At 46.5% G+C, this 19,715-nt stretch overlaps 1 protein-coding gene across 1 annotated transcript in view; it reads left to right on the top strand.

Moving 5' to 3' along the window:
* RETREG1 (reticulophagy regulator 1) overlaps positions 1-19,715 on the top strand; it is a 920,991-nt gene that overhangs the window by 454,144 nt on the left and 447,132 nt on the right. The window lies entirely within an intron of this gene.

Consider the following 19,715-nt stretch of genomic DNA (forward strand, 5'->3'; position numbering starts at 1 on the left):
CTGCACTCTGGGAGAAATCTCAAACATGAAACCATGAAGCTTGGTGATTCACTGCTAACCAGTGTAGTTTGCGTGCCTCCGACTATTTCAGCGTTAGTACATAATTGACCCAGAAGTGCTTCACTACTCTTTCCTAGTTCTATGGTAACATGTAGTTTCCGGCAGCCATCTTGGATAGTTTCCTTTGTGCAGTGCTGTATATTCTAGCATATCTTTATCCCCAGGTTGCCTGACTGCCATTCCTGTCGCACTTTCCAGAGCTCCTTTTTTGTACTGTGTTTCTTTCTTCTTATCTCCATGTGCATGGCAGTAGGGTAATGCAGAAGTGCCGGCCAAATGGACCAGTTCTAGGGTTCATAGAACATTGTATCATATGGAGTGACATCCGTCTTCCAATGTGGAAGACTTTTAATGCCTGGAATATTTTTTGTTCCAGTCGATTGCTGCCAGTAGTTCACAAAAAGGCACACCCCCCCACCACTCAGAAAACATGCTCTATGCATGCTGTTTATGACCAGTCCAACGTAGACAGTGCTAGGCTTATCTCTAGCTAAAAGTGGCAGAAGAGTGTAATCCAGGCTACCTTTTATTTTAAAACATGTCTTTTACTTGCATTTGAGAGATTGTTACCCATCTCAGTCATGTAGGCCACTATATGTTGACCTGCATGCCACTAATGAGACAATGATAACCAGGATTGCACAGTGCCCCTATTTTGTGGAACTCTGCCAGTGGTAGCTGGTGTGTTATGGCTGCCTAAATACCACCCCTACTCATTTCAGGGCCCTCTGGGTCACTCACAAATCAAACTGCATTATGGATTTATTGTCTTTCACTTGCTGCATAAGGCAAATGGAGTTGCAGACTGTGCAGTCTTTGAATGTATCTTTGTGTTTATATGTGTGGGTGTGTATGAGTTGGAATGGGTGAACTTGCATGTGTAAGCTTGTGTGTGTTTGTGTAGTTATGAGTGTGTTTGTGTTCGTGTGTGTGTGACATGGTGAGGGTGATTATAAGATTAGGCCACAGTTTTACAGCAAAGTTAGTGGCAATAGCACGGGACAGCATTAAGATGAGCTGTACATGGCAATGCGGGCATATATTGTTGGGCACTGAGAGTGTGATACTATATTTTACAAAGCAATCCTGGCACGTATTATTGGACACAGATTCATCAAGACTTGTTTTACAGAGCAATGCTGACATATCTTCATTAGATTTTGGCAACATGAAAATGTGTCCACAGAGCAATTCTGGCATGTTATTGGGTACTTGCAGCATGAGTGCCATTTATACAGGGCAATGCTGGCACATATTGCCTGGACACTGGCAGCATGGAAACAAGTTTACAGTGGCAATGCTGCCATATATTGTTGGGCACTGACAACTGTGACGAATCCCTAGAAGTCATCCCTCTTTCCATGCGGGAGAAACCTTATCGTGTGGCCAGGGTGGTGCAACCACAGTCCAATAATCCCCCTGGGGTGGAACGCAGCAGGAGGATCACATGGGGAGGGATTTCCGTTATCTGACGAGGGATGACATGGAAGGAGAATGCAGTTTATAAATACCCCTTACCAAACCCCCATACCCTTTGGACCCCACAGGGTAGTGTAATCACCTGCATGCTATGCTTTAGGGTATATTAGATGAAGGTCACACCATGTACTGAGACAAAGAAGAAGAACTAGCCAGATTAATATCTGAGCAAAACAACATGGATGAGGAAGAAGCGTGGAAGAATGCTGAATACCGCACAAGCAGCAGCAGCGCAGTGTAATCAATGTATAAAGATAGAGGAAAGACTTGAACCACAGTTGCAAGCGGTGCTAGAGGAAGTTCGGAAGGCAACCTCAGTGGGACAATGAGAAAGGAGCAAGAAGGAGAGAAGCCGACCCCAAGGAAAGAGACTGCTCGTGACCCAAGGAATCAGAAGAGCCTTGTGTGCCTGGTCACAGGGAGACGCAAGAAAACAAAGTCACATCCCTGAAGCCTCATTTACCACTGCCGGTCCACAGAGTAACGCTGAATTACGGCGAACGCAGAACGACCCAATAGCAGACTGCTGGCGTCACGAGAGACCCACAGCCATTGCGGACAAAGAAACAAGGTACGCTGGCTATTGGGTAGATGTAGGGCCCCCAAGCAGCAGTAGGACAAGATACCTGATATGGGGAGAGACTGCAAATACAGGGTCAGGGACCATGGTGGACTACAAGAAAGTCTGGCAGCGTGGGAAACAGAAGAAAGGTGAGTCTGGGACACGCACCCACATGAAGATTGCATCTAAGGCAATCTTCAATGTGGCAGTACCTGGGAGGTGAAGATGCTAGGGCTGCTACAGGTACAGGAAAGAGAGACAAGAAGCAGTAGTAGAGGTTACCTGGACCCTGAAGGACAAAGAATCAGTCCCATATTGTGGGAGACAGAAGAAAGGCGAGTCTGGGACACATACCCATATGAAGCTTTCATCCAAGTCAATCTTCCTCGTGGCAGTATCTGGAAGGTGAATGCACCAAGTGTCAGACAGGAGCACGGAAGAGAAATAAGGGTCTGGGACCCCACATACAAAAAATTGCATCCAGAGTAATATCCCGAGCCACAGTACCTGGCAGGTTAGTGTACCCGGTTGGCTGAGACTGTGAGAGACATAAGATCAAGAATGCTGAAACCAATCTTGAGGAATGTGAGCTTAGCTAGAATGCTTGCGCCTAACCTAATCTTCAAATCCACAGTGTCTGGTAGACTAGTGAACCGATAGACTGTGAGAGTAGCAGAGGAAAGGGGAAGGAACCAAATCCCTTGAAGGAAAGTAGATAGTGTTGCCCGCCACGAGGAAGGGAACCCTCTCCTGGCAATACCAGGAGCTGACAGCCTTCAGGACCAAGGTTGTCTATCCTTTTGGAACTTGTTTTGCACCTTTTGAAAACTTTGTGTTTTGAGCTAAAGTGGAACTTTAAACTATGAAGAAGAAGAAGAAGAAGAAGACCACCTCCTGCACTTTAGTTTCAGTTAGGAGAGTGAGGGTTATAGATGGGGTTTTGACACAACAGTGGACTTATTTGCTTCCGACATCCTGACTGACCCATTAGAACATTTTGTTGAGGCAGAGAATACCCCTCTTAGTTTTAGGGCTAGTGAGGCATTTTCCAGCCCTTCTTACGTTGAATAAAGGTTTATGATTATCAAAATGCCACCCTTGTGTAGGTCTCTTATTTCTGAGCCCTTACACAACAAGAGAATATGTTTTCAGAGTAATGCTGGCATAGGCTATTGGGAACTCGCTGTTTACAGAGCAGTGCCAACACACATTGTATTTTGGGCACTGGCAGCATGGTAATGATTAGAGTGGCAATTCTTGCATATATTGTTTGAACACTGGCAACATAAAACTCTATTCACAGAGCAACCTTGAGCAATGTTATTGGGCTTTTTCAGTGTGTAAATATGTTTTACAGATCAATGCTGCCTTATATTGTTTATGCACCGATAGCAGGAAAACATGTTTTACAGGGCAATTGTGGTATTGATTTTTGAGCAATTGCAGCATGAAAATATGTTTTATGGAGCAATCCTGGCATACATTGTTTGGTCACTGGCAGCATTGAAATATGTTTACAATGGCAATGATGGTTTACATTTTTCAACATTGGGGGCCTGAAAGAAAATTACTGTGGCATGCTAACATATATTTGTGGTAACTGACAGCATAGAGGTGGAGCAGCACTGGCATAATGTTGTACACGTCTCATTATATGCTTTGGGCACAGGCAATATTAAAATGTGTTTTTACAGTGGCAATGTTATCATGCATTGTTTAGCATTGACAGCATGAAGTTGTGCTTACAACGGCAATGCTCCTATATATTGCTAAGGCATGTTCAGCAGGAAACATGTTTTGTATGGCAATACTGTTGTATATTACTGGGCAATGGCAACATGAAAACATTTTTTACAGGGAAATGCTGGCTGATATTGTTGGGTACTTGCAGCATGGAAGTGGGCAGCACTGGCATATTGTATTGGCAATCCTGAAGATCTACTTTCGGTACATGTTTTGTGAAAAATGGGTCTTTACAGTGGGAAGTCTGGCATATATTTGTGGGTGCTGGCATCATGTAAGTTTGTTTTACAGAGTAATGCTGGAACATATTATTAGGTCACAGGTAGCATGAAAAACGTAGAGTAGTGCCAGCAGCATTAAAAATATTTTTACAGCGCAATGCCAACATATACTGTTGCAGACTGATAGCATAAATGTGAGGCAGAGCTGAGATTTTGTGTTGATAAACCACTGCGGAAATGGCTGATGTTTACAGTTGTGTAAGATGTAAATGCAAATATCCCTTACAAGCAAATATTTGAACATTCTCCCACCGTTGTGGATTATATTTAGGGAAGATGCATTGGCTAAGTCACACCTGCAAGCTAAGGATGAGATTCTAGGGCTGCTTGGAAGGTAAGGGTGGTTGGTGACCTGATTGTTTCTGCCAAACAGCTTAATAATAAGGGACTGTGTTCTAAGAAGATTGAGTAGTCCCTGAAAGACGGAAGCAGAGTGGGTGGGTTGCTCCACTCGGGTTTGTTTGAAGGTTTCCTTTGCATCCACGCGCCAATTGACCTGTGGTGCAAGTAGGGCTTCATAAGAGGCGGTTGGACAACTCTTAGAAAGCAATGTGCTAACTACAAGCAGCTGATCACATTTGAAAAAAGCATGAAGCACAGGAGCATGCCCGAGAGGCCCTCCAGAGGGCAATTGGCCAGAAGGATGCAAGGGCATTGTTCAATTCGGGGGTAAATGGGTTTGTCGCTGAAGTGAGTAGCAACATCGTGTGTGCAGTATGAAGGAAGAGTTGTACTGTACTGTATGGCTCACTAAGGGATGCTGAGTGCGTTCCAGCTAACCCTTGAAATGGAAGTTGAGTTTTAGTTATTTGTGATTTGTGGGAGCTTAAAATGTTGTTTATCAGCTTATAAAGGGGTAAGGTAAGACTCTGGCAGTGGACAATATTCTTAGGTGTTTCTAGCTGTGCTGTTTTTCTGGCCAACCTTTTTTATGTTGCTACTTTAACTCAGTTTTGATGTGAGGTCCGATCCCCAACCAATGGCTTCTCTCAGAACTTGTCCCAATGTATTGGAATAGAAACAAGGACTCCCTGCCAAAAAAATGCATTCTCTTATGTGTATAATATGTAAGCTTTTTTAAAATGTTACAAAAGGTGTGTCGTTTCTTTGGGTGAAGCTAAGGATATTTCTGAGATGCAGGGGAATATTAAAATGAAAATTTAGCAATGTTTAAGTCTATTGCTTTTGGGCATGAAATATGTTGACCTCAGGTGGGGCTGTTTTTATATGGCCTTGGTCGCTTTAGATACAGTCGACTGGAGTCTCTTGTCGAAAGCTATAAAAGATGGGGAGCTAGAACCAGATTTTATTGACCTTTGTCAGGCACCTCAAGCTGTCACTAAGTGCAGAATAAGGTTTGGACATACAGGCGAGTTGGCTCGCTGCTTCCAGATTTGAGAATGGCATTCAGCAGGGTTGTGTCCTTGACCCAACTTTGTTCAACATCTTCATTAAAAATATGGAGGGGTGATTTTTGGATGCTGGGGCCGATGTCCCAAAGATTGGCTCTAGGGAGGCACCAGTCGAGATTTTTGCAATTGATAGAGTTCTCTTGGCAAGAGTAGCATTGCATCATGTGTAGGGTGACCAGATTTAAAAAAAAAAAAACTAAATATGGGACAGGTCATAGAAGTGGGACTACAGTAAATACAAATAAAATGTTAGTCCTACTTCTATGTTGCTGGCATGTTGCGGGGGTTGGGGGGGGCAGGGAGGGAGTGTGCTTGCAGGCACACTCCTCTCATTGGAGGAGAGAGCCTGGGAGGGGAAGGGGGAGTAAATGGGGGGTGAAAAGCAGCATGCCCTCATTCGCACAGGAAGAGTTGCGCCAGGACCAGATTTCGGGATTTCAAAATCGGGTCCCAGCAAAACCCGGACTTCCAAGACCCCGGGACGGAGGGTGGTTTCCCCGGACTGTCCCGGGAAAACCGGGACGTCTGGTCACCCTAATCATGGGACTGCTGGGAGCTTTTAAATGTTTCTGTAAGACTAAGAGTAATTAATAGCTTCTCGAAAAGAAATGTGATGGCCTGGAGTAGAGAGAGGCCACTTACCCTTCAGGTATTTCTCTCTGTGGAGAGGGTTAAGGTGGGCTCCGAATTAGGTTATCTCTGGGAGAAGTTTCTTCCTCAGGCTCTCTGCGTCTTCAGACCGTTAGAGATTTACCAGAAAGATTGGTGCTGGATCTCCATCCACCCACCGGCACTGCGCATCAGGCCATGGCTGCCGCAATCGCTTTGTATGGCAGTGAGTGTTGTGGTTGTTCAAATCTGAGTCAGCTAGAAGTAGCTGAAAATAACTTCAAGTACATCTTTTCTCTGCCTCAGGGAACCCACCTGTGCTTTTGGGTGTAGGGCTAGGGGTGCATTCCATATGTTCACAGGCTCTGTGCGAATCCTTAGCTTCTGGCTTAGAATCTGGGCAAAGGATGAGCCCTCCATTTACCAGGAACATTTGCAATAGTTGAGAACTTTATTTATTTAGTTTTGTATAGCGCTGAGTGGCCCTCGCGCATCGTAGCGCTTGTTACAGAGTACTTGATAATTACGGCAATTGGTTGCATACAGTGTTCTTAGTCTGCTTACATAGTGGTGCAGACGTAAGAGGCAAGTTACAGGTTAATTAGAAGGTGACAGTTGATATCGGTCAGAATACAGCTTAAGTACATTTGCAGAAGCAGAGTATTCAATTAAACAGTTTTGTTTTAAGCATTTTTCTGAACAGAGTGTAGGATTTTTCATTTCTTAATGCTGTGGGGAGTGCATTCCAATGCTTTGGAGCTAGATATTGGAAGCTGGCACCACCCGCTTTAGATCTTTTGAAAGTAGGGATGATTTTCTGTTTGGAGAGGTGGGTTCCAATAGGTCTGGAGGAAGTACAGGGGGCGATTCTTTCTTTTACAGAGGTGGAGTTACATTAAGGATTAACTCGTTATGTTGGACAACAAGATCTCTGGAATTCTGACGATAGCTGTCTGGAAAATCTGAGATCCATGGAGCGGAATTTCATGGAATGGCTGCGGAATGAGACGCAGAGTTTGGCATTCTATAATTGGAAAGCATTGACTTTTGGAAGTATCTCAAACTGAGGTTGAAGATCTTGCCGCTGAATTTGATCACGGAACAGTGGAGGGGAGGTCTCCCCAATGAGTTGCCTTGTAGCTGTGACAGAACCTCACAGGAGACTCTGATTCATTTCCTTTTTTAGGCCATGTGTATAGGTTATTGGGGGGCTAAATGGATTAAACCTCTATTAATTGCTAAAGGAATAAGGAGTGTGAGGTTGGCCCTATTATGCACTGACGTAGATTCTGTTACTTTTGCCATAGCACATTTTGTGTGGAGGTCAGGGACCGTGTGGAAGAAAGGTTTACAGAGTGAGTTTTAGGATGTTATTGTATTTATTGATTTTCCAATGCTTGTTTTGACATTTTGATTTTAAGGATGTTTTTATTGTATATTTCTCATTTTATGGGAAACTGTTCTGATTTCAGTGCAATGTCTTTGTGTATATATTGTGATGGATGCTTATGCCTTGCAATGAATAAAAGATAGTGATTTGATTGAAAGGCTCACAATGCGCGTCTTGCATGTATTTTCTTACTTGAGAAGTAAAGTTTGCTTCACTTGGGACTGAAGTTCGCTAAGTGTGGAGTTCCAGTTGAAATATAAAAGCCAGTACAAAACAGTGATTTCATCATGAGGCCTAGTGAATGAGCGAGAATGGGCCTACCTCCATTTTGTTACAATGTACAGGCATTGAGCCCGAAAAGAGTGAGACTTAGAACTGGAATATTGTTAAAAGCGGCCAATGGATTCCAAGTACATGGGGCATTGCAGATGTTGACGTCATGTAAATGCCCACTTTGACAGATTCAAAACTGCAACAGTGCACATGGAAATAAGACATTTGAAATCATGTGCATCTGGAAGCTAAAAAGGAGGAATGATGCCTTACCTTTGAAAAAGAAAATCGAATGACAAATTGCCTTCATGAGGAATAAAAGACTTAATTCAACACATAAAAATGACAACATTTATAAGTGAACTTATTTCTGTTTATACAGTATATAAAGAAAGATTATATTGTGAACAGGTCCTGGTGCAGTATTGAAAGTTACATGTACACGGTGGGTAAATGATGCAATATGCTAGCCTTTCAGAATTGCGAACTTCAAATTGTTTTTTCTCTGAGCTGAAACTTTGACCCCAAGACCTTTGGGGCTGGGCCCACCGAGGAAACAGGTCTGGTGTCAATTTAAACGCTAAGATATACAAAGAAGTAGATAGATTGAAAGTATGGGACTGACAGATATGACCAGCAGAAATTACCTTTTAGGTCAGATTTCACATTAAAAGTGCATTAGCTCTGAACAAAGACCCTTTAAAGCTCAGGGGGAAAGGTTAAGAGGAACATTGGTTTGAGCAGAAGGCTGGTCACATGCTTCAGGAGAAATTGAAACTTGAACTAGAAATGAAACTACTGCTCATAACATGCAGTGCCATTGATTAAACATTGAACCCATTTCCCTAAATAAAAAGAGCATTGCGTTTCCTATTGAGCCCACCCCGGGTTCATTCTAAGCCAGTTGGGACCATGTAAACACAAAATGTGTGTGATGTACATAACTTAGGTTATGATCAAAGGTATGATTTTGGCATGTTCATAAATCTGAGGAATTGGAGATATTGAAAGACTAATAGACAGTGCAATTAATGTTGGAAGTATGTAGTGTCTGAGTTGGAACTATTTTGGCACAGCAGCAAACCGTGAAACACTGTCAGTTTGCCGCAATTTAAAAACATTTGGTAAAATGTAATTTGCAATGCCTATATAATAATATATGTTATGGATATTTGTTGCAGATTAATCTAATTCCGTTTTTTATTAATCCTGGCAGTGCCCAGTCAAGTCCCAATGCAACAACAGCCAATGAGCATTGCAAACCAAAGGTCAAACACTGTCTTTCCTCGTACTGCCCCTCCCCTGCCTCTCACCCCTCCGCCCATCATCCCACTCTCTCCTATTTAGATGAAGCGAGATTACAACTAGTTCTTTTTCTACACTTGCACCACTCCTACGGACAGACCTCATGAACTGCTTTGGGCCCAGTGCAAGTGCTGACATATATTGTTGAGCACTGACAACGTGAAAATGTGTTTTACATTGTCACCGCTGGCATATATTGTTAGGCACTGGCAGCATGAAAATGTGTTTTGCAGAGCACCGCTGGCCTATATGTTTTGGAAATTAGGTTTTATAGTGCAATTCTGGCAGGTGGTGTTGAGGCAAACTTTTCTTTGGGTACAGCAGCAGGTCATGTAGCAAACCCTGTGCGTGTGCTTACGCTCTTGGTCACCTGCTATCTAGTTGTGTTTTATACGATTCTCCAACGCAGCTAATTATATGGCTTTCTTTACCCAACTTTTCTAAAATGTGTAATGTAAAGTAAGCGCTCGCTCATCCTTACGCCCCAGACTTAAGCAGCCATCGCCAAACTCTTAATTGCAAATTGAAGGAGAAGGGTATTATTGAGCCTGCCATGGCGAGTGAGGCACAATTGGTAGCGTCCCTGTGTGCGGAAGCAGAAAGAATGTTACTAATTATAATACACATGTTTATTTATTTTTTATTAACGCGCTCACCCAGCCTGTGGGCATTGAGGCGCTGTTACAGGAATATGCCTTAGTTGCGCAGTTATAACGCGGTTAATAGCTAGAAGTTTCTAAGCGCGGACCCGGGGATCGGTTCTGTGTTGCTTCGTATCGACTTGTTTCCAAGGCGAGCGCTTTGCCGCCGAGCTATCCTCCCTTTACATAGAGGAACAAACGCTCACATAGGCGCGCGCACACCAGAAACTGCATTGCAAGGTGAATACAGGGAGCAAAATAAACGCACGCCAGTTTGTTCCGGGTTTCAAAGTGAATCATTAAATGTGACAGCCCAACTAGTTGTGCCCAACAGCATGGTTGAAATGTGACAAGCAGAGAATAGGTCCAGTAGGTGCCACGTCGCCGCGGTAGAGGGCCGCTTCCTCACCCCGCCTGACACCACCGTGCCCGCCGGTCGATGGAACGCTTGGCCCGTTACTATTTAGGTGTCGCAGTTGCTATGGCTTTTAGCAGTGCTTGTGGTAGGCTGGAGGCGAAGCAGTGTATGCGCACGCCGACTCGTGATGCCCGCTTTTGTTTGTGATGTCCCTTTGAAAGTACAGCGTGTCGCTTATAAGTGTAGAGGACTCCCTTTCACAGCTCACATAATAAATAATCTGTATGGTGAGGCGGGCCTGATCCCATTTGCTAACACAGAGAGGTAGATGCTGGGCGTTTCCTGCTCACGTGACCGCGGCGGAATGCCTGGCAGTCTCCATGCAGTCGCCTGTCCCAGCAGCACTTGTCAGAGTGCCTGAAGTAAAATGTGACCTTTTTATATTTTTAGCAGCAGCCAATCAAAATAACGCAGTGAGAGCTCCATTCAAGCCGAAAAGGCTCTCCGCAGGTTTGTAAACACAGACTGTGTGCAGCGGCGGCACTCCACACACAGTGCACAGCCCCAGGTGCTCCCTGCATTTGAAACACTCGCCAAAGATTACTTTTACAAAGCGATTCTTCTGCCTGGACTACTTTGTCGGGTCTTCTGTGGGATACTAACCAACAGAGGCTGAGATGCCTGACGGCGAAGAATTTGGACCGGCAGAAAGGTAGGGCGCCTCTTTGATAGCTCTGTATTCTCGTGGGAACTAGTGCTGGTGTGTCATTGTTACCAGAGGTGGCAGACAAATAATGCGGGCTGGTAGGAAGGAGTTTCAGGTGCCCGCGATCACAGATGTAGCAGAATACCATCTGAGCCGCAGTCGTGTGAGATGTCATGTCACTCTGGGGCCATGCAGCATGGCCAAGAACGGGACTGCCCGGTGGGAAAGGCGGGGGGAGGGGGGAGATAATGACACTAATGGTCATCTGGCCATCGCCTGCGAGTACTTGTATTACTTGCTATTGCTGCGTGCCATAATGTATAGGTTTCATTGATTAGTGTTCTGTGGAATTGAGTTATGGGTCAGTAATTCGCGGTTCCGTTGTGTTACGGACAAGCAACCCCCTTATTATCGTTTTGCTGTAGAACATTAATCTCTCTCTCGCTCTCTCTCGTAGATGAGCTCTGTTCAACACTCATCCTACTATTACATTTGGTGAATGATCGCCGTTATGACGATGGGTGCACCCCACGCGTTGCTTTTGTATAATATTCCTTGCACTTTTGCTGGGTGTGCACGGCGCTGTACGCTGGTAGATGCTGGGGGGGCTTCGTAGTTCAGGCTGGGCCTGCTTGCTGCTGAGTGCAAGTACTCAGGCAAGGAGTGACACAGAATTTTCTTGCCGTGCCTTCTGTTTAGCAAGCTTGCTTCCCCTATTCTTTTGCACAAGATTACTTGCCCTCGATCTAACCCATGCGGAGACCGCCCGCTGTGAGGCTGTCAAATCAATAGCCCACAGTTGGGGTAACTCTATACCTTCGTGCCCCAAGGACGCCCTGTTTTGAGCACCCGACGTTCTCTTAACAAACCAGTGCTTTCTAGAAAACTTTCCCTATTTTCATTTTCACATGTTGGTACATATGGCGTACAGCCAAAAATTGTAAGGTCTGGCAATATCAGCAAAAGCTACTGCCTTGCCCTGGAGAAAATATATTCCATGTTCCTAGATGCAGGCCACAAACACGACGGTAGTGCTGCTCCTTTCCAAATGCTTGTTCCACTCTATACTTGTCTCTGGAGGTGAGACCGTTTTTGTCAAAAGCGGGGCGGGCACTGAACGTGGTGCTGACTCATAGAGGGAGGCCTTCTCACTGGCATGGCTTATTGCTGCGAGAGCCCTGATCATGAAATGGCCGTATATAATTAGCTACTGTCTGGACAACTGCAACTAACAAGGTGTTAGGCCGTCCAGGGTTGGTGACATTTTTCACTTCAGCATCAAGTGTTGTATTGAGTGGTTTATGACCTCGACAGATCCTCTTACTATCTAAATATTCTGCAATAAACTGATCATCTTTTATAAACATTAATTCTGTTCCACTTTCCATGTAGTCGAATAATTTCCTTCATCTTTTGGGCTTACTGCAAAAAAATACCCAGACTCGCTTTAAAGTGGAAAAGGTTGCTTTAATGTGACAGGCCACAGCTCACAAAGAAACGCTACCCTGGCTCCCTGGTTTTACAGACTAACCGTTTTAACAATTGCCAAAGAATTCAATAAACAATTTCCATTCCCCCACAATTAAATAGTTAACGCATTTCAAAGTCCTCCCTTCCTATCCCTTGCTCCCTTCCATCTCCTTAAAATCCTCTCAACCTTCATTCCCGCTTTCTCCCCAGGGCCACGTACCTCCTTCTTCAATACCTGTTCCCCCTCTTTGTACCTCCCGGGGTAGCCCGTTCGTGCAAACAGCACCACCCCCTTCCTTTACCGCGCTAGTGCCCCATTGTACTTCGCCAACCCCTCCTCCAAAGGGCCATGTCCACGGCACCAGAAAACCCTCCCCTGAGGTGCTCTTTCTGCCCCACCTAACCTAACCTTCCCTCTATTTCCAATTTTTATGTCCTGCACTGCAAACGTTGCATCCACTTGTTTGTTTATTTTATTTATAATGCGTGCCAGACCCGTAGGTATTAGGGCGCAGAAAGCATAAAGAGGGTTGTTCAGCTTAGGTTACAATGCTGTAAAAGTATATGTTAAAATACATTACATTACAATACGTTAGAATACAATACTGTGTAGCGTCATGCAGTTTAAACATATTTAAGCAAAAAGCATCAAGAACATTATTTCTGATGCTTGTTAATCTGCTTAGAATCACATGCTGTGCATATGGTCTGACATCCAGTGGTAACTGCAGAGTATTGCATCTTGTCTTTCGGGGGACCGAAAGGGGACGTCGGCATAGGCGTGTCTGAAACACTATCCCTATCGTGACGTGTGTAGTACCCAAAATCCCTCACGCGCCGAGGTCCCTCAGATTGTTTTTTTCCACCCAGATAACTGGTTGCCCTATAGCGGAGCTCTTCATGAGACATTGTTTACCTTACCGAATTGTCGGTTTAATCCCCGTTGAGTCATTTTGTCTATCATGAACATCTTCGACGAAGACTACGGGGGAACCATCTATGGCTGTGGATTCCGGCACCTAAGATCCAGCGTTCGGACCTCCACGTGGCCGGGCCTTCTGGCCGGCCTACACAGTAGGGAGAATGGGCTCGGGGTTTGCCATACTGCTATGAGGTCTTTCCTCTTTTCCACTTTTTTCCTTTTTGGTCTGGTCACCCTTCCCATCTGCTATGGAAAGGACTACATTTAGATTCTGCCCTCTGTGAAGGGTCAGATATCCGTGGAAAGACGAGCACACTTCGTGTACGCTTGTCTCCCCCTAGAGCAGTAAAGCAGTGTTCGGCGTATAAACTCCTAAACCTAATCCCTTAAGGAGCGCCGGTTGAAGCGGTGGGCCGCATACGGTATGTCACGCGTGGAGCCTCCCTCCCCTGCCGTGACACCAGCCGAGAGTGACGGGGGTACATCGGATGACCAAACGTCCAACGCGGACATTGTAGACCTTGAGGCGGACGATTCTAGAGCCGCCACGCCCGTCCCTGACTCTTCCAGGCTCGACTCCGGTCTTGCTACAGGGATCACACCCGGTGATGGGGGCGTATAATCGCAACACACAAAACACACAACCCAAGCGCCCTCCTCGACGACGAAGAAGGCGCAAGCGCCATCGGATCGATCTGATCCGAAGCCTTCCCCGCATCCGCATGACGACTGGGCTTAATAAACTTAACCGAGGCGCTAATCCCCAAACTACACACGCCGAAGTTTCTGAACAAGAAACTTCGACGACTTTCAAGGTTTCCCAGGCCCGTGCAGGCCCAAAAACTACGATTATGCCTCTAACTAGGCGTCTACCCAGGTAGCCATCATCGGAGGCGTTGTCCCCCGAAGATTCGGTTACTATCAGTAAGAGCATCAACAGGATTGCTACGGCGGTGGGCCTAGTACCGGTTTCGCCCACAGTTATGGGCCAATCCGCCGAAAGGTTTTCCACGGTTTTGGAAGACGATCCTGAGGACTCTTACTAAGAGAGCCAGGTATCCCTCTCAAGCACCCTGAGGAGATCCTCTGAACGCCTTGGGGCGGAGGACCCGGTTCCTGCTCAGCTGGGTCCATTTGGGTCATCCAAGTGGACCACGGAGCAATTTGAGGGGTATATGGATCGGCTGCAGCAGATTTTCGGTGCTTCTGATCAACCTCCGCCGAAAAAAGCTCGGGTAGACCCTAACCCTCATACACAAGTTGCCCAACACCTAGATGTTCAACACCATGTTGATTATCAAGAAGATGTCCAGAAGGACACGTATATAGACATCTATACAGAAGAAGAGGAGACTTCTTTTTTGGACAATTATGGGGAAGATCAAGGCACAACGGACAACTGGGAGGACACCCAGCAGGACGATCACAATTCTGATATCGTTTGCCTCGACTCTCCCCCATCCACACTGGTTAGGCAGGCTCCCCTAGTGGATGATCAAATGACTTTCAACAACACATTGAAAAAAGCAGCGGAATTCTTTAAAATTGCCACGATTGAGGCATTGCCTGAACAGGATTTCGCGGAAAACATTATTAATGACAAGCCCCCGGCTAGCCAGTCTATCCCTCTCTTAAGCTCTGTAAAGAGACGGCTGGCCCCTTCTTTACTCACACCTGCTCAGACGAGGGCTGTGAACCCAAGGGTCGAAAAACTCTTCCGGCCCTCCCCCACCGACCTGCTTTACATCAAAGGGCACGCAATCCCAGACTCGCTGGTGGTGACCAACACTCGCAAGAGAGCAGGGGTTCCCCTTGCCATGGGAGAGTCACCCCCGGACAAGGAGTCCAAAAGGTTGTATGCCTTAGGCAAACGGGTCAAGTCGGCGACTGCTTATACCGTCCGGATTTCCAATAACACAACGTTACTGGCAAGCTACGTTGACGCCCAATTGAACCTACTCCAGGAGGTTCCGGAACCAACCAGAGCCAAGCTTCTCGCCATTATCTCGGAGGGTAAACTTGCCAATCAAAATGTTGTAAAGAATAGCCTGGACTCGGCAGAGACAGCAGGCAGGTCTCTCGCACAGGATACTCTCCTAAAGAGACACGCGTGGCTGCGCACGTCGGGTTTCAGGCCTGAGACCCAGGCATCCATCATCAATAAACCCATAGAAGAGGCCAACCTCTTCGGGAAGGCGGTAGACGATGCGTTGGAGACAGCCAAGAAGGAGCATGAGATTATTAAGTCGCTGCACCAAATTTCCCAAAAACCCTCTTCACAGAGGGGCAGCAATTCTCGGCGGTCCTTTCGAGGACAAGCTTGCGCCGCTCAAAATAATTTCGTCACGGGCAACTTCAACGCAAGTCAACCGGCTGCAAGCCCCACTTACTACCCCCAGAGGGGTCAGAAGCGTGGAAAAAATAGAGGCAGAGGCTCCAATTCCAGAGGTGCGTCAACCTCGGGTCAGAAATGACCACCAAGTTCAGGTCCCCTCCCATGTCTCCCCGGTCGGGGGGCGAGTAACATCTTTCCTCAAGGCATGGGAGGGGATAACTTCAGACCAGTGGGTATTAAAGACGGTCGCCCAAGGTTATTGCGTGGAATTCGCCCGACCCCCACAGTTCAGACTGCCGAAACATCGACACCTTTCACCGGAACATCTGCAGATCCTGGTCCAAGAGGTGGAGGCGCTGCTGGGAAAGGACGCCATAGAAGCCATCCCGATTCTTCAGGTAAACGAGGGTATTTATTCAATATACTTCCTTGTACCCAAAAAGGATCTCACCATGCGTCCTGTTCTAGACCTGCGCCCAGCGAACAAGTTCATAAAGCCCCAGAAGTTTCGCATGGTAACACTTCAAGAGGTGATCCCCCAAGAGGGGACTTCATGACATTGGATATGAAAGATGCATACTTTCATATTTCAATGCTGCCAGCGCACAGAAAATTCCTAAGGTTCGTGATTCAGGACAAACACTACCAGTTCAAGGTACTCCCCTTCGGCATAGCCTCGGCGCCACGGGTGTTTACCAAGGTCCTGTCAGTGGCAGCAGCACACCTGCGCAGACTTTCAGTTCCAGTTTACCCTTACCTCGACGATTGGCTCATCACGGGGGACTCGTTCGACGTTTGTTTTTCGAACACCCAAAAGACAGTAGACCTACTGTTCAGCCTGGGATTTTCTATCAACAAAAAGAAATCCAGCTTAGTACCCAGCCAAGTAAAACAGCTCCTGGGGGCTCTAATTCGCACGGAAGACGGTCTAGTATTCCCTTCCAGCGAGAGGTTTCAGAACATGCTCTCTCAAGTTCCTCAGTATGTAGTCAGTCAGAAGGTGACGGTACGCAAAGCTATGCGTTTGCTAGGGATGATGGCGTCATGCATATACTTGGTCCCCCACGCGCGGCTGCGCATGCGTCCCATGCAGGAGTTGCTCAACAGCCAGTGGGGTCAGGCCAGCGGACAATGGGAAGATCTGTTAGCTGTCTCACCAGCCCTCGTTCTCTCTCTGCAGTGGTGGTCGAGGGAGAACCTCTTGAAAGGGAAAACCTTCACCACCCCTGCAGTGGAAGCCACTCTCATGACAGACGCATCACCCACAGGGTGGGGGGCTCACCTGCTTCAACAGACAGCGCACGGAGTGTGGTCCCCTCAGGTAGCGTCCAACCATATAAACCTACTGGAGCTACTAGCAGTGTTCAAATTATTGAAGGCCTTTCAGGAGCAACTGCAAGGGAAGACAGTGCTGGTCCTAACCGACAGCACAACAGCAATGTATTATCTGAACAAGCAGGGGGGCACTCACTCTCCAGGGCTATCCAAGCTGTCCCAAAACATCTGGATATGGGCTCTCAAACACAAGATGTTCCCGATATCCCAACATGTTCCCAGGGGAACTCAATCTTCTGCCAGACGTACTCAGCAGAGATTTTCCTCTGCCAGAAGAATACGAATGGCGTCTGCACGAAGACATTGTATCCAACGTCATCGCAGAATGGGGGTTTCCAGAGATCGACTTGTTCGCTACTCAGGAGAACGCCCAATGCCCAGATTACGCCTCCAGGTACCCCCCAGAACCGATCCAAGGGGAACGGTCTCTGGATAACTTGGTCGGGGAAATTTGTTTACGCTTTCTCCCCCCCCCCCCCCTCCGACTCCCCTTCTGAACAAGATAGTGCACAAGATGCACCAGGAACCAGTCACCATGATTCTGGTGGCTCCCATGTGGGCCCGCCAACCCTGGTTCGCGCACCTGATGGAAATGTCCCTCTCCCCACCAGTCAAGCTGCCCTGCCCATACAACATGTTGTCTCAGGACAGGGGGGAGACTCTGCACCCATGCCCACAAACTCTGAACTTAGCAGCCTGGCTCCTGAAGTCATAGAGTTTGGACATCTGCAACTCCCTCAAAGGTGCATCGACATACTGAGGGAGGCAAGAAAGCCTAATACACGTTATTGCTATGCCAGCAAATGGAAACGTTTTGTCATTTGGTGCAGTTCCAAAGGCGTCAATCCCACCGATTGTTCGCCTTCACACATTGTGTTATATCTAACCCATCTGTTGGACTCTGGGTTAGTCTTCAATTCCTTAAAGGTTCACCTTGCGGCATTGTCAGCCTACACCACGTCACAGCAGAAGGTGTTGTGGTGGAAAATACCTGTGATTAAAGCCTTTATGGAAGGGGTTAAAATAATGTATCCCCGCCATCACTCACCCAGCCCCTGGGTGGGATCTAAATGTGGTTTTAACTAGGCTCATGGGACCCCCTTTTGAGCCTATGCATAAAGCCAGTCTGAAAGACCTAACTTACAAGACAGCCTTTCTAGTAGCTATCACTTCTATCAGAAGAGTTAGCGAACTACAGGCCCTCTCGGTCTTGGACCACTTTGTTACAGTCCACAAAGATAAAGTAGTTCTGCGCACTCATCCCAGATTTGCGCCGAAATTTATTTCGAAGTTCCATGTGAACCAATCAATCGAACTACCCACGTTCTTCCAGAGACCTACTAACATGGCCGAAAGAAGCCTGCACACACTAGATGTGCGCAGGGCAGTCATGTTCTACATGGATAGAACTAAACCACTGAGGAAAACTAAACAATGTTTTGCTTCAGTGGCAGCTGGTAGAGAAGGGGACCCGGTCTCTAAATCAGCAATATCAAGGTGGATTGTCAAATGCATCACACTATGTTACACTCTTGCAAAGAGAGAACTGCCCTTCAAGCCTAGAGCACATTCTACTCGAGGCACTGGGGCTTCCATAGTATTCATTGCAAATAGCCCTCTTGAGTCCATTGGCAAAGCGGCAACCTGGCGTTCTGTACACACCTTTACAATACACTACTGTCTAGATACCCATTCTAGATCTGATTCCCAGGTGGGACAAGCAGTATTAAGACATCTTTTCTCTACTGTTCCTTCTCACAACCCACCTCCAACTCCGGGTACTGCTCTCTAGTCTATGCACAGCATGTGATTCTAAGCAGATTAACAAGCATCAGAAGACATGCATTACTTACCGTAAAAGCATTTCTGATGATTGTATCTGCTTAGATTCACATGCGCCCTCCCTGCCTCCCTGCTTGGGGTGGAAGGAACATAGACTTCTTACTACTTTCTCTCTTCATGTACTCACTCACTATAGCCTTGGGCTCCCTCATGGCAGAAAAAATACAATCGGAGGGACCTCGGCACGTGAGGGATTTTGGGTACTACACACGTCACGATAGGGATAGTGTTTCAGACACGCCTATGCCGACGTCCCCTTTCAGTCCCCGAAAGACAAGATGCAATACTCCGCGGTTACCACTGGATGTCGGACCATATGCACAGCATGTGAAACAATCATCAGAAATGCTTTTACGATAAGTAATGCATGTCATACAGTCAGTGGCAAGTGGTGTGGGCCGGGTATGGTCAGGGTCAGATGTCGTTTTCCTTGATCCAATGGATGAGGTTGGATCTAAAGCGTGGGTAGGGTAAGTCTTCCCTTCAGGTAGGTGGGAGTGAGTTCCAATTCTGGGCGGCTTTGACCGCGAAACTACTTCTGCCTGTTTTTATGCGTTTGAATTTGGGCACTATAAGAAGGTTGGCGGTGGCTGTTCTTGAAGGGTGTTTGGAGGATTGTTTCAAGAATATGGATGTAACGTATTGTGGGGCGGCCTGGTGTAGGCATTTGTGTGTCAGGAAAGCTGTTTTGAGGAATATTTTGTCTTTTATGGAGAGCCAGTTGAAGGATCTTCTAAGGTCAGCTATGTGGGCTTTCTTGGGAGTGTTTAGGGCTGCTCTCAGGGCATTGTTATGTAAGAGCTGTATCTTATTGGTGATGTATTGATTGCTCCCTACATATAGGGCATTGCAATAGTCCAAGTTAGATAGAACAAGGGCTCTTGCTAGGGTAATACAGTTGTTAGGTGAAAGGAAGGGCTTGGCTGCTCTAATTAGAATACAGGTATAAGCAGTAGCTGATGCCATGGAGTTTACCTGTTTTTTTGAAGGTG

Source organism: Ambystoma mexicanum, chromosome 5q (assembly GCF_040938575.1).
Source record: "Ambystoma mexicanum isolate Mex_15411 chromosome 5q, UKY_AmexF1_1, whole genome shotgun sequence".
Classification (NCBI taxonomy): domain Eukaryota; kingdom Metazoa; phylum Chordata; class Amphibia; order Caudata; family Ambystomatidae; genus Ambystoma; species Ambystoma mexicanum.